General features: G+C 37.0%; 1 long non-coding RNA gene across 1 annotated transcript; it reads left to right on the top strand.

Moving 5' to 3' along the window:
• The first annotated feature begins 405 nt into the window (after positions 1–405).
• LOC111191865 (uncharacterized) lies at positions 406–4,908 on the top strand. Its single transcript, XR_007434252.1, has 5 exons — positions 406–921; positions 1,380–1,446; positions 2,417–2,477; positions 2,555–4,041; positions 4,161–4,908. It is a non-coding gene; the product is annotated as an uncharacterized LOC111191865 (long non-coding RNA).
• Positions 4,909–10,996: the final 6,088 nt, after the last annotated feature.

The raw sequence follows: 10,996 nt of genomic DNA, 5'->3' as shown, positions 1-10,996 counted from the left end.
ATGAAGAGAAACCTTGAAGATTTAAATTAGTTTCTGTGTGAAAGATATTAACCCACCAAAAGCCAGACTAAGCCAATAAAATGATTTAATATTTTCTTTTAGACTCTCAATCAGGATCATACAAGTCTGGTACTGTTTGGGCAATGAACATTCAGGCAAAAACTAATGTTAACATGAACTTGTTGTTTTTATGTTCCTGGATGATTTTGATCATTAATCTGGACTCGATATACTTCAGGGCTGTATCTCAGTCCCAGTTATTCCCTTGTCAGACAAGTCAGCCCAAAATTGTCAAAATGGGTGGTTATTCACTTTCATACAGGGTTCCTATTGCTTCAGACAAGTTAAAATGAAGACTTTAATACTTCTCTAATGCCCCTTTAAATTAAATTTAAGACCAAATTCAAAATAAGCACAAATATGAAAAACAAACATTTAGCCAAATGTTAATTTAAACATAAAACTGGCTGAGAGATGAATTCTGTACACTATTGTCACGTCTGGCGCTGTTAGCTCCTCTGTCCCTTCCACACCCAGCTCTAACGGAGGTTCTCAGGTCAACAACTACACTACCCAGAATGCACCACCCGCTGACATCACGCACACACCTGATCACGTGACACCTCACCTGCTTCCTCCAGGAAGTCCCGAATACTGATTACTGGCACTATAAAGGAGCACGCCAAACAGACTACCACGCCGCGTATTGTAGGTTATCCTCGTACAAAGCGTTACTTATCTCTTGTCTCAGTTTATCTTGTGTATGACCTTGCTTTTGTTTTTCTCGACGCCGATTATTGCCTTTGCCTCTGATACTGGATTACCTGTGTATTACCTGGACTGTGTTTTCACTACTGCCTCTTGGATTACCTCTGATACTGGATCTCTCGTGTATGGACTCTGGACTGTTTCATGGTTATGGTATGGTTTTGTCTTCATTGCTCCTGTTTATGGTGATTACCTGTTTTTCTGTACCGACTACGTTTTACATCTGTTTATTTTATAATAAACACTGTTTTATCAGTATCTGTACGTGTCTGCATTCTATACAAACCATAACAGTAGCCCTGTACGTCTTTTTGGAACAACTATTTTTTTTTAAATATGACTCCAAGTGTGCAGATCTTCCTAATCAGAAATATTGTCCATCACAAGAACCAACTATTGAACAAACAGATAACAGAAAAGATTCAAAAAGCAATGGGACATTTCTATGTCACTTTAAATGCATTTGACCAAGCAGTCATATGTAAGGAAGATTAATCAGTGAGTAAGAGTTCAAGTGATGGTATGTGCTTGCTTTAAGTGTTCAAATGAAAGCTTTCCTCAAACTTTAATCCAGTGGTTTAATCAATTTATCATCTGTTTTTGATTTTTAGGTGCAACACAAAAAAACAAAAAAGGATCCAGTCAAAATTCCAGTGACTGCTGCACACACGTTCACTGGTAAGAGGATTTTTGGTATGATTAATTACTTAATTACTATTTTTTTTTTAACAAAGAAGGGTTGTTAACACTACATCTAACTCCCAACCTGGTGAATTTTGGTGTAGAAGGGGGGGAAAAGTGGAAAATCATAAAGTGACTGAAAATGATGATCTCTAAACCTTTTTGCTATTCAGCACCCTCATCCAAACCGCTGTATGTCTATAATTTAGGTACCAATTCTCGGGCACCTCAGGATATGCTGCCAATATGGGTTTAGCCACTACATCCACATCACCAGAAAATGGCATTTTTCTGTTATTTTTATCATTTGGTTTTAAAGAAATTCAACATGTGTATTTGCATAACTTGAATTTGTGTAACCTTCTTTAGCTGACACATGTCCTGGACCCCATTAAAGATCCACATGTACATATTGCCAGTGTAGGACATAGTGTAGCAACATCTTTCTTTTAATTCTGCCTTCCTCAAATTATTGCAGTGTGCTATATGCTGCATGTTTTGGGTCAGTAGTGTCAGTTACATTAAGTGAAAATTGTATGGAAGAATATGTATATACATTTTACAGATATTGAAACCAAAGGAATGAAATGAATTTTCTTGACCCTGTTGAGCAGTCTGCATTTGGACAATACATTGCCACATTCAGGTTCTCTCAAGTGTTCTGCATCTGTTCTGAGATTACAGTAGTTCAGTTTTAAACTGTAATCTATTTTTTTTTCCTCCTTTTTTTATGTTCCATATAAATTTTCTGTTTATTCTGTGTTCTGCATTGCTGATCAAGCAATTGTTTTTGAAGACACAGTGACAGCAGGAGTATTAAGAACTAAGAGCTTAATAATATTAAGAACTGTTACTAAAAAAAAAAAATTCTCCTATTCATCATTGAAAATGTTGCCTGTCTAGACTAAAATATTAATATGTGCAGAGCAAAATATTGTATTTTTTTTTTTTTTTTTATTGTTTGTAGAAAAATAGCAAAAATGATTGATGCCAAAACTTGGACTGAGAGAACTGCAGATTCATTTGAGGTAAAATGAGGATTGCACTATGATGGTTACATTAAAAACTGACGAACTGTGATGGTTACATTGCATAATTCTAATAGGAAATCCCAAGACAAAAAGGAGGCAACAACTGCGGTATATATGTGCTGATGGTAGGTAGAAAGGATTTTTACTAATGTCAGCTTTTAAGTTGCTCATTATCTCTGTAGCCTTTCATTTGAAACTATTTCTTTTCACTTCCGATAGTATAAACTTTACATTGCTCTGGGTCAGAAGTTTGATTTTACAGTTTAATTATCGTAACTTTCTTTCAAAGTACATTCTGTCTATTGAGTTGGACAAAAAAAGGTTATTTGTTTATTTCAGGAAGACATGCCTTTCATCAGACGATGGTGGTGTACTCTGCTGATGACTAACTTCGCTGTAGGTGTATATATTTTAATGGTTCTTATTGTGTGCGCGTGTGTATATTTTGTTTGTTTTTTATATTTTTACTTTTTGATTTGATGCATTAAGGCCAAGATGCAAGTTATCTGAAGGAGAGGATGGAAGTGATGAGCCTCCTTATAAGAAACAGCACCTCCAGGAACAATCAGATTGCACAGGTATACACTGATTTTTTTTTTTTTTTGTATTATTTTGAACAGTGTGATAGATTACAACCAATCCATTTTCTCAGATAAGGTGATGTACAAATTTGCTTCATACTCATGCAGACAATGTTTTGTTAGGTACACCTAACTAACTGATTAACAACAGACTGCATGGGTGTTGCTATTGAGTAAATGCTAAACCAGATACCCACAGAAAAAGATTTGAGTATAAGGTGTTCTGCTCTAATTATGTTCTACGGTGTAAAGAAATAATTCATATGGAACCAAGGAATAGGATAATGTGAGTAATATAATGTATTTAATAAGTGATTAAATATATACTGTTGTGTGTACATGTCACTGGTTAAATATGCGCTACACCGCGCTGAACTTAGTTCAGAATCAGCTTCTTATCACTGGTAACGCCGCAGCTTTCCTCTCACTCATTCCCGCAGTGGAGTAAAATAATGTATTCAATGCTTTGATTAGATCAGAGCTTATGTGGCATAGTCAGTGCTGATTGCTTTTTATTTGCCTGACAGCTGCAGTCCTGACTAGATATCTTCATGTTGTGATTGAGAGGTGTTTTACTGTTCACAAAAATGTTATCACACAAATGTATATACAGGTGGAAGAGAACCTGAGGACTCACAGGAGAATGCAACAATCCTGCAGGTTTCTATTAAATATTTTAAATATTTCATATTTTTAGAGGATGGACAACTTGCAGGATAATGGTCATTAATGTGTTGTTGAACAACTCAAACAGAGTGAAAGGAAGATGATTACATATGCAGAGAAACAGAAGGACAAAAAAGTGTAATTTATAGAACTCATTCTGTTGTCTGTGTGTCCGTCTCCCGGTCTCCCATAGATCCCAAATAAAAATTTTACAAAGGATCCTCCTGGAGGTGGTTCTGAGTCAGGGGGATGTATGTATGCCGTAGATTCAGGGCGATTGTTGGTCATCCAGGATTTAAACAGTTGGCGTGACGGTAAGTTTTGCCCATACTGTGCCTGGCACATAGATTTTAGAAATGAAGATGTAAACTGGATTTAAAAACAATATGAATATTTAAACGATTAGTTGCCATTTTTGCCGTGTCCTGCTTAGTGACAGGTGTTGTCAACTGGAACAAGTTTTCAGAAGAGGAATCCAGGGTGAATTACACCATCTCTGAGTGCTTCACCTGCAAGACCCTTTTCAAGTCATGTCCACCCGGCTACAAAGGAGGAGGCAAACGAGGAGTGTCGGAGGGGTTTTATTCCACTGTGGACTGGCCAGATTTTTGTTCCCAGGACTGTTTTTGTGTGTCAGGGGGACTGTCCCAGCCAAACTTCAGTTCACACGCAGATGCTGTCTTGATGTTTAGTTGATGTTTATTTAAGCAAAGCACAACATATGAAAGTATCAAAAAACTCTAATAAATAAACAAATTAATTACAGCTTGCGGTGGAAAAACTGTTTGCTCTTCTGACTGGGCACTAGCTAGGTCTACCTCATTCCCTTACAAGGACCCGATAACCCTGAAAACTTGGATGCAGTGACCGGTATGCAACACATGAGGGAGACATTTAGTGGGTTATGAACATAAGTGACCTAGGTATAGAATTGCTATGGATAAAAATGGCTCCAACAGGGACAGTTGTAGCTTCTTTAACCAGTGTGCTGTGAGGTATTGTACGGTGTGCTGTGGAACATTATCAATACATTTATTTTCTTTTGTGTCAATGTGTTAAGGTTTTAGTGATCTACAGTATATATGTGAGCATATTTTGGCAATTAAATAAATATTTTTGCTGAGAAGTATGTTGGTGTAATATGCTTATTTGTTATTTTAGTATTTTGAGATTGTTGTAGAACCCAGCTTCACACCATTAGTTAATATTTCTACTTACTGAAACAGAAATAATACAAAAAGTGATTCATCCATATCAAGATATTAAATTATATTAAGCCATGTTTAATCATAGGTTTGTTTATGTTCACTACTCGCACTCCTGTGCATTGTCTGCATTCTTACCCCTGGACACTAAATACCAACATTTACATGATTATTCAGTATTGTCATATACCTGCACCTCTTGCACATTGTTTATTCATCACTGCAATTATTTTTTTTTAATTATTATTATTTCCTATTTGTAATCAACAGGGCTAAATGCAAATGTGTATAAAGATTTTAATTATATACTTTCATTTTTGTAATTAGTTATGTTTTTCTATGTTATCTTATTTCAGGTGTTCTATTACTTTTATAGATATAGTTAATTATAATTTGTACTTTATCTATGCCTCATTGTAATAATACTGTGCCACTTTACTATTGTATTGTGGTCTATTTTGTTACTGCTACTGGCAGCTAAGTTTTCTTGGGGATCAACAAAAATTCATCCATCCAGCTGCCAACCATCCATCGGTGATCTACACAATTGTATATACAGTACATATCAATGTCTACAAAATAATTCAAACGCTGATCAAGATGGCCATAGGACTTTCAGGTAGGAGGTGGGCACCCAATGATGAGACATCAGTCTCAAACATTCTGCACATCTAAGTAAGGTCAGGCCCGTAGCCAGCAGTGTGATGGGGGGGATCTTTTTCCCCCAAAAGTGGACTTCATTTGGCTCTCTACTCCAATGCCCCCTAAATACACGAGCACACTTCAAACCTTTTAATTTAGACATATTTTATTCATTATAAGTTTGTTGTGAATCTGTTGTTGCTGTCCTTATTTGTTCGTCTGTTGCTCCCCACTGTTAACATACATTTGATATAAATGTAAGTGTTACTCAAACGTCCTACATCTGTGATGTGACTTCATTGTCTGTCTCTGTTGCTCACCTCAGTTGTCTGTTGCTTTGTTCCATTGTCTCTGTTGCTGCCCTCCATTGTCTGTCTCTGATGTTGCTGTCCTTTATTGTCTATCTCTCTACTATTGACATAAATAGATAAGAATTACTTCATTAGGAACACTATCGGTATGGTCATTAAAACTTAAACATGAATTAATAATAATATAAATTGAAGTGTTCTGTCTTATTCAAATCTTCCTACAACTGTGCTGGGACTTGGTTGTCTCTCTCTGTTGCCTAGGTCTGTTGTTGCTCTCCCTCCTCTGTATCTCTCTTGCTGTCTGTCTCTGTTGCGTTCCTTCATTGTCTGTCTGTTTTTCCTCTCCTTTAGGGTCATTTTACGGGAAATCAGACATTTTGGGACCCAACCGACATCAAACTTTGTGTGCATTTTTAGTGGCAATGTAGAAAAACTGCATTTGCATGAATCTGGCACTAATATTTCAGAGGTTGTTCATGACATTGCAGGCTGTGTGGAAAAGATACTTACCATTTTAAAATATAGTTTTTTTTTTATATTCAGATTTTAGTATTTTAATAATCTATACTCGGCTAACTGTTGAGTTCAATGTTGTTTGTGTACTCTGTAGTAATCCGGAGAGACAGACGGTTCGAATGGTGTATAACATGTCCGCATTCGATCAAATATGGACGTACAAAAAACGCAAATATGAAAATAATATTTCATAACTTTAGGCATATTTCGCCCTAAATGTTTATTTTCTGAAAGGAGATACGGCTAAATAGGCTAGATAGCTGAAAAGCTTTAAAATGGTATATTTAGTGTCTATTTTGAACCTATAAGTATTCATAAACACAGCCAGATATTAAATATGATATTTTTCTGGCCCGCCGGCGGGCCAGGGCGTGTTAAGAGGTTAACCCCCTTGGGGTGGCTGAGGGGGTGTGGGGGGGATCGAACGACCCCTTCGATCCCCCCTGGCTACGGGCCTGTAAGGTGACATGATAAAATTAATACTAACCAGTGGCGATTGCTCTAAGACTGCAAGGGAAGCTCAGCTTCCCCTAAAATGTAAAAAAATAAGTGATTAAATATATACTGTTGTGTGTACATGTCACTGATTAAATATGCGCTACACCGCGCTGAACTTAGTTCAGAATCAGCTTCTTATCACTGGTAACACCACGGCTTTCCTCTCACTCATTCCCGCAGCTTCACAGCGCTGCTTTAAACAGTGCACAGACTTCAATAGCGGAGCAAAGCGCGCGGCCAAACCAGACGAGTCATTGGATAAATGCTGAGCTTTGTCCCGCCCATCGGACGCTCAGCGTCTCTGGGGGTCTATGGAGCAGTGGGCTGGCCTCGGCCGGCCCAGACGCTCAGCTTCTGCATGATGATTGGATGATCTGTCTGAGGCGGAGTCCCTTTTTGATTGACAGCGAAATGAGCGAATCAGCGATCTTTTAGTGTAAAAAGTATTTTCATTCTGTTCTGAGTTCGGAGACTTTCCTAATCCTTATAGCGGCATTTTCTTTATTAAAAACGACTAGCGACAAATCCAGCTTCTATTTCTGGTGCTTTTCTGTAGCTGCTTGTGTTTGGAGACTGACTTCTATCACTCTTTCTGACTTCTGTCACTCTTTCTGACTTCTATCACTCTTTCTGACTTCTATCACTCTTTCTGACTTCTATCACTCTTTCTGACTTCTATCACTCTTTCTGACTTCTATCACTCTTTCTGACTTCTATCACTCTTTCTGACTTCTATCACTCTTCTCTATTGCAGTTTCTGTCCAGCGGGTGCTGCTCAGCCCCTCCACCGTCACACAGCTCTCACAGACGGACACTCTTCACACTAGCCTGGCGCCAGAGGCGGTCTTTGCATAGAGGCATTGCTAGGCAACTGCCTTGGGCCCCTTTCACTGCAGCCCACTGTAGGGGCCCCTTGACTAGCTGCAAACTTCCCATAGGCCTACAGCTGGTAATTGGGGCCCTTTGGACAGTAATTCACACATAGTGCGTTCAGAAATGGTGATTCTTGTATGTTTAAAATGGAAACAAAGACAACACAATAAATTACAAAGAAATACAGTTCAGTCCACACCCCCTCTCTTTCGCGTTAAAATGGAATATTCTATTCATGCCATGTTGCCATGCCATGAACCGCAACGCGAGGAATTAAGGTGTACAAGTGGGTTGTGAGCCAAGCCATGAAGCCACTTGCTACAAAAAGAAAAAAAGAAGGAAGAGGCTAAACTAAAAACAGATGCTCTTCCAAAACTGATAAGCTTTTTTTATCAATAAAATACTCAAAATATTTTAAATGAATAAAAAGTAATTAATATAAAATAAAAACTCATTCAAAACACAATCAAAAAAATAGTGCACAGAATAATATCAGTTTCAGTTAGTTTCAGTTTCAAATAATTGAAACAGCTCCCCAAAACCTCTACCTATCCTTTATATTTGACAATATTTGATTACTTTACAGGTCCTCACCCATCTTAATTTTAGTTGTTATATTATTTTTAGCCTCACGCTGAATGTAGCTCCGTGCTGCGGGAGGGAGGGAGGGAGGGGGAGAGAGAGAGCACAGTGCAGCGCAGTGCATTTTCCCTGATTTCTTTTGATTTAAATATCAATAAACATGTGAATTTAATACCATATATTTTAATTCACTTGATAGGACCTTATTTATTAAAACGTTTTTTTTTAATCGCAATGCCGCGCACGCTTTCCTTTTGACAGACGCGAGCGTTCCTTGTGACCGACGCTAAAGTGTTTGATCCAGTTATTATATTTTATTATATTAATACCATTTTAAAGTTTTTCGTTTCTATGTTTTGAAATTCGTTAGATTATATTTTTGTCCACATTTTGGGTTTATTTTCGTTTGTTATTTTTCTAATAATAATAGAATTTTCATAATTTATTTTCAAAGTACCGTGCCCAACACTGGCTGACAATGAGCAAGTTTCCTGGCACAACCAGCATGAATGACATGAAATGTTTAAAATTAATACAGACATGTAGAAAAACCAAGACGAAGACAAGCTGTAACCTAGATATAAATAATAATAGAATAATAATAATAGAATAATAATAAATAATAGAATAATATGCCAATTAGGTGTAGCGGCTCAGTGGTTTAATACCTGGTGCTAATTGAGATGTTGAAATATTTTTTAATTGGGCGCCAGTTATTAAATTAATTTAATTAGATTAATCAATTAATTAATTAATCAAATTAATTAATAACACAAGACATCTCAGGGTGTGGTTTCTACAGGTAACAGAAATTTTCATAACCAAGTTATCCAGAAAAACACACTGAAATGACAGGTTTTGTAAAATAAAAGTATTTATTAAATCACACAGATATGAGTAAATAATTCATTAAAAAGTCATAATGTAGCCATTAGATATCAAATCATAGTGTAGAATAATAAATGAGAAATAAAAGAACAAACACGTTATAATGCTGACATGAAAGGAATAGAGATTAATAGAACTATTAAGTGAATATTTCTAAATAAGGATCTAAATGTAATGAGGTCAAACTAATCAAATGAGAACACTAAAATAAGTAGATAAGTAAGATATTTTACGGCCTACAAAGATCATCCCTTTTGCCAAATAACTAAAAATTAATCTATACTAAGAAGAGAGTTAAGAACAATAACCAAACTAGACTTGACCAACCAAAACACCAATTACTGAGAGAAATACCCAAACTGCCTTACTCTGAGACGTCTACAAAGGGGGGTCCCCATCGGTTCGGTCCGCTGTTTAAACCTCTTGTTCGGCTGACATCCTGCACCCCTAGAAGGTCCGGTGTGGACCCATCCGCAGGGTAAAGATGGTGCTCTTGTGGGCCAGCGGCGCACCTGGACGACACCCGCTTCTAGTCTCTGCACAGGGAAGGCCTTCCCTGGAGCTGGATCGGCTGGCGTACTCTCTCGGTGATCCGTCGGTTGGTCTAGTTGGTTTACTGAACTATATTAACTATCTTGGCAAGCAGGAGAACTCCGTAGATCATAAAATAGCCTAGTTATTTAACCTAGGATAGCTAATATTAATATACTTGAAGATTAAATGCACTAGTGTAAGAAAACTAACTTAAGATGACTACACTAACAGTCTATCCTTTTTCCATCTCAACTACATCTTCTTCTCCTCTCCTCAACTCCAAACTGAACTGAACTGCAAACTCCTCCAACTGGAAACTCTAAACTGGAAACTCAACTGTGTCTGCCCAGTTTAAACTATTAGCCTCTGTTGGCCCCTGAGCTATGATTGGCCCTGTGGCCCAAATGTCTGTGTTTTGATTGGTCTAGGAGCAATTTCAAACTTTGGTGGGGATTCACAAAGGGCCATAAAACCCCCCCTCGCTCACATGGTCAGCATGCTTCAGAATTTTTCTAATAGATCAAACCAAAAGAAAACTCAATTAAACAGTGGATCAAAATACATTTTTCAGCATATCAGTTTGTGATGATAAATTCAGGAAACACAATCTAACAATTGAATCACAATAAATGTAATATATATATATTGCCCACAAACAGTTTTGTAATACTCAAGATAATCTTAGGAATACAATGATGGATGGTACTCTGTCAGAAAGAGATCAAGAGTCATGTTATTATTTAAACCCAATTAAATCACTTAAAAGAAAATACATGGTTAAACCACTGATAACCAAATAAAGCTAAATTATCAAATGCTAGTTAAACCTTGTTGATTCAGACTTGAATGTGTAGGAGAATTTAATCAGGACACATCCAAACACATATACCATATACCAGACACATATACCATTATCTAGTAAACATTCTATAAAACACCTTTTTTATATAGTCAATATATATGTATTTTAAGCAAAATCTTCTCAGTGAGAAATTCCTCTCCCTCTGCTGTGTTTTAGATAAGCGGCTGTCGTCGGAATTTACGACCGTGGGGGAAGTTGGTGAAGTTGGTGTTGGGAATGTAATTTCCAAGCTAAGAGCATTCATTTTAACTTCATGAATCTTATTTCTAAGTGGTTGCAGAAAGCACAAACCCCTAAATTGGTATAATATATTTGGTGAATTTACAATTTCCAAGGCATTCATTAAGTTTTGAACCCT

This window comes from Astyanax mexicanus, unplaced genomic scaffold, assembly GCF_023375975.1.
Source record: "Astyanax mexicanus isolate ESR-SI-001 unplaced genomic scaffold, AstMex3_surface scaffold_45, whole genome shotgun sequence".
NCBI lineage: Eukaryota > Metazoa > Chordata > Actinopteri > Characiformes > Acestrorhamphidae > Astyanax > Astyanax mexicanus.
Note: the sequence above shows the minus strand (reverse complement) of the source record. Positions and strands in the feature narration are given on the sequence as shown.